Raw genomic sequence first — 4,963 nt, 5'->3', positions numbered from 1 at the left:
GAGTAGCTATCACAAACAGGAATGTGCAAAGGTTTTCACAGCACAGTCCTATGAACATTTACCTGAAAATAGGTCTGTGTTCACTGGGGCTTACTCTTGAGCAAATGTGCAAATGCAGGCAAATGTTTCCAGGCTTGATTTGTAACTTTCATGGTCTTTTATGACTGTGGAGAAGGAGGAAAAGAATGTGTGTGCATACACACACACACACACACACACACACACACTGTATGGAACTGTCACGAGCCTCTCATGTTCTTAGTAGCAATGATATGTGCAGTGCATTGGAAAGTTCAAACCTAATATCTCTTATGAGAAGGGAGTTGAGGCTGGGGGGGGGGGGACCTTGGGTGACCTAGTGAATTCAGAGTCTGAACAATGATAGAGCACTTTCACAGAATCACGGGATCATAGAATTTTAGAGTTGGGTATGTTATAACAATGTCCCAATGGGAAAACCTGTGAAAGAATAATTGGAAATCTACTACGTGCTAAGCCATAAAGGAAAACTTGTTTAAAAACACAACACCGGTGGTATTTAACTCCATGGAAATTAGCCAAAATGTACAAAGGAGCCAAATTAATTGTTGGAGATATGGAGACCAAACAGGCTCACTGTACCATATGTGGTGGCAATGTAGCAAAATAAAGAAATTTTGGGAGGAAATCCACTTTGAACTAGAAAAAATGTTAAGAATCCCATTTATTAGGAAACCAGAGGCATATCTATTGGGCATTACTGATTCAGATATTCCTAAAAAAATTAAAGATCTTTTTTTGTATGCAACAGTGGCAGTGAGAATTCTTATAGCTACAAGGTGGAAGAGTGTCATAATTCCTTCTAGACAAGAGTGGATACAAAAATTGATTGAATATGCTGAATTAGATAGTCTAACTGAAAAAATAAAAAAATAAACTGAGAATTGAATTTGTATCAAAATGGGAGGCCTTCAGATCATATCTTAAACAAAATTATACCATGTTAAAATCTGTAGCAGCTTTTGAGTGATCCCAGCAGTTTTTAATCATTGCTTATATAAACATTTATAAATGTGAAAATATTAACATAAAAAACAGTATTTTGACATGGCAGTAAATTTATGTAAAAAGAATTAAGGAATAAATGGGAGGTCAGGTATAAAAGATAATGAGATTTTTATTTTTATTGTAACATGAAATTGCAATCACAATTTTTTGTCATACTTTTTATCTTATTAACAGATTGTGCAAATTTTATTTTCTTTCCTTTTCCCTCCCCTCTTAAGTTGTACCCCCTTTTGGTATTGTTTTCTTTTTGTATGTAATAAGCATTGAAAAATAAAAATAAAATAAGTTGGAAGGGATGACAAGGGCCAACTAGCCCAGCCCCCCGTGATGCAGGAATCTCAATGGAAGCATCCATGACTGATGGTCATCCAGCCTTTGGTTAAAAACCTCCAAGGAAGGAGAGTCCAGAACCTTCCGAGGGAGTCCATTCCACCGTCAAACAGCCTGTACCATCAGAAAGTCCTTCCTGATCTCCTTTCTTGCCAGAATCTCCTTTCTTGCAATTTGAATTCATTGGTTCAGGTCCTGCCCTCCAGAGCAGGAGGAAGCAGGTCGGCTCCATCTTCCATGACAGCCCTTTCAATAACTTCCTGGTTATTTACTAATTCTTTCCAAAGCAGCAAAAGAGCAAATGCGTAGCTTTTTTTTCTAGAAGGAAAAGGAAACGTTTCATTTGCTAGCTTTGTTTACCTCAGTGCGTGGGGACTGACTTAGCGGACGGCAAGGACCTTCTGCTAATGAGGGAACGTGATGCCATTTCTTCTTTCATCCCGGCCTTTTCCACATTCTGCATAATCTAAATAGGATCATTTGTTTGTATAGTTAGGTTACTTCCTAAACAAACAATGGAAAATTAAGAGACAGTCTTTTAATAAAGAAGAAGTAGTAGTAAGTGGTTTGTTCCCTATGGCTGGGGGTGCTAGGATGGGAAGCAGCCACGTAATCCAGTGACGAGGCACCAGGGGAGAAAGTTGCTTGATTTAGTTCTTCGGGGGGAGAGATAGATAGATAGATAGAGAGAGAGAGAGAGAGAGAGGTTGCATTGAAAGTAAGCAAGGGCACCGCAGTTACTTGAACCCCGTCCTGGAAACCAGGAGTGCCAAACACCAGTGCCTTTTGCTCTCTTTTTTGGCAATGCAACAAGGTGAAAAGCAAAACCTGAGAGAACACTCTGAATACAGAATGTTCTCTCAGGGGGAAAAACCCTTAAATGTTATGCAGTTGCAGACAGAACACAATCAAGGATTTATCCCTTCCCAAGCAAGGGATATTCACCTAGATATGTTTAAGTCACAGAGTGCCATGTTGACTGCCATTAATTTGCAGGACACAACAGAGAGACTGGTTCCAGTCTTCAAACACTGCCTTTATGCTCACCTTTTTCTTTGTCCCTCTGAAGTGTGAATTCATGGGCCTGGAAGCTCCTTCTGCCGGTCTGTGAAAAGCAATCTGGACTCATTAGTTTGTCCCCGGCCCTTTCCCGCCAATTCCAGAGAAATGTTTTTGGAACACAGCTGTTCTTACTGACCTGACTTCTGCAGGAAGAGCTGGCTTCCCCTGAGTGTGGTGGGCTCTTGGACAGAACTGTGAAGAGATCAAGCAGGGGAAATGGAGAAGCCAGCCCAAAAGGATTGTACTGAAAAAGATTACTGAATTGTGGAGTGTGAAGCTCACTTGCCATTAAGTTTCCTGAAGGCTTGCAAAATTCTATTTCTGGAGTCACTGAGATGCACCTGAAAGAGACTGTCTTCAGCAGCCCTCCAGCCCTCCCCTCCAGACACAGGAGCAAAAACAGCCGGTTACCTAAAGCAGCGAAGTCACACTGCAGATGTTCACTTGATGTATCAAGAGTTCTGACACCGCCTCTTACTTGTCAATGGAGCAGATCTGCTTCTGGCACAGGTAGGTTTGTGAGGTCTGTAAAAAAAGAGCTGGAACAAAACAAGGCTGGCTGTCCCACCAAAAGGTGTACCTTACTGTGTGCTGATGGCACAGGAAAGGGCCTCCCCTGCAGTGGTGTCCTGACAAGAGAAGTCCCTCCCGGGGGCCACCAGGGGGCGCATTGGAAGATGGCCGACAATAACATCTCTCCGACCCACACAAGGTAATTAAGAGGCTGCTATGGGAGTATGTAGCCTCCCTTGCCCCCCCAAGGGGATGGGGGGGGACTGCCTTGCCAGCTGTGTCCATAATTCACCCCCGGATTCGAAAGAAGGGGGTGTGGACACTTGGCACGAAGCCCTTGAGTGAGATCGGCTCTCCCTGACACTGTCTCTAATCAGCGCACTGGTTCGCATTAGCTCAAAATATATAATTGGAAATATATAACTGGAAAGAAGCTAATGCACATGCATCAAGTGAAGATCGGGAGTGAAGACTGCTGATTAATGGGATCTCTGTGAGCGGAGCGACGGGTTGGACAAATAAATCAAGTGAAGAATCATCATTAAAAGACTGGTATGTTGGAGTGAAGTGGAAAAGGGGGAGGAGAATTTTTTTTTCTTTTTTTGCCTTATGTGAGTACCAATAACCCTCCCCTCCAGAAAGAATCGTTGCGATTATTAATCACAAGCAGGAGACCAAGAACTGTGTGGGAATGAATTACTGATTAAAGAGAGAACTGGTGGAAACACTGGGGAATAGAAGGAAAGTTTTATGACACAGTTATAAATGGAATTTCGTGAAGACAGGCTTGCCCATAGGAGGACGAGGGGGAGGAGGACCAGGGTCATTGGAATGTGAATGTATGGTTATCGGAACATTATCTTGACCTGGCAGGGCCCTCTGAGATATAGATTGGCAAGCCTGTGAATCAACGGACAGACTGTGGGAATGTTTTTAATGGAGGTGTGGAAATGGCGTCTGTCCTTTATGTGATATGATTTTTGGAGAGTGTAAAACCCACACAGGAGATGTTTGTCTTTCACCCGCTTGTGAAGATTATCAGAGATCACAAAGAAAGGAATATATGATAACAACAACAAGATGAAGAAAATAACAAAAAGACTATCTGGACAGAACTGGATAGAACTGTTTAATTAAAGCAGCAGCAAGAGTGATGTTTGGACCCCTTTCGGAGCTTGAAGTATGGGTACCCCCAACAAAAATTTAAAAAATTTGGCTGTATAATTTGGAATTAATGTGATTTGGAATTAATGTGATTTGATTGGCCTGTTAATAAAAAATATTTTGAACCTAAGAGAAGTCCCTCCTGCTGGAAGCACCGAGACAGACTGCATTGGCTTTTGAGTCCACAGCACTTCTGAAAAAGTGATTGGATAACCAACATTGCTCATTACAAGCTCTTTGGAATACGTAGTTTGCATATTTAATGTATTATTCCATTCAGAGCCTACCTTTTCTCCAGTGGGCTCACGGTATTTGAATGGTCCCCCTCACTGCGACCTGAAAGAATCTTTGTACAAAGAGTTGCAAGCAGAACACAGAGAGATTTTCTCCTTAGCCAAGCAAAAGGCTGCTACAATTACAATGGAGCATTTAGAGACCAGTGGTTAGTTATTAGTGCCTATAGCCACCTCTGACAATTGAGAGGAAGCAGCCAGCCCCCACCCGCCCACCATGCACCCCCAACCCCCCCCAGGGATCCCTCCAGCCCCCAGCCCCCAACCTCTGCCCACCCCTGCCCCCACCGGAAAGAAGCCAGCCCCACCCAACCAACCTGCACCCACCCCTGCCCCCCCAGGAAAGAAGCCAGCCCCACCCAACAACTCCTGCCCCCCCAGGAAAGAAGCCAGCCCCCAACCAACCAACCTGCACCCACCCCTGCCCAACGCAGGGAAGAAGCCCCCCAGGGAACAAGCCAGCCCCCACCCAAACACCCTGCCCCCTCAGGAAAGGAGCCCCCCAGGAAAGAAGCCAGCCTCCACCCAAATACCACTGCCCCCCCAGGAAAGAA

At 43.9% G+C, this 4,963-nt stretch overlaps 1 long non-coding RNA gene across 1 annotated transcript; it reads right to left on the bottom strand.

The window, feature by feature from the left end:
• Positions 1–1,138: 1,138 nt before the first annotated feature.
• Positions 1,139–4,614, bottom strand: LOC310707581. Its single transcript, XR_014526599.1, has 4 exons — positions 2,576–4,614; positions 2,425–2,482; positions 1,738–1,843; positions 1,139–1,695 (listed from the first exon to the last, which is right to left on the bottom strand). It is a non-coding gene; the product is annotated as an uncharacterized lncRNA (long non-coding RNA).
• Positions 4,615–4,963: the final 349 nt, after the last annotated feature.

This window comes from Podarcis liolepis, assembly GCF_965112155.1.
Source record: "Podarcis liolepis genome assembly, chromosome: 5".
Lineage (NCBI taxonomy): Eukaryota > Metazoa > Chordata > Lepidosauria > Squamata > Lacertidae > Podarcis > Podarcis liolepis.
This window is presented reverse-complemented; position numbering and strand designations above follow the sequence as displayed.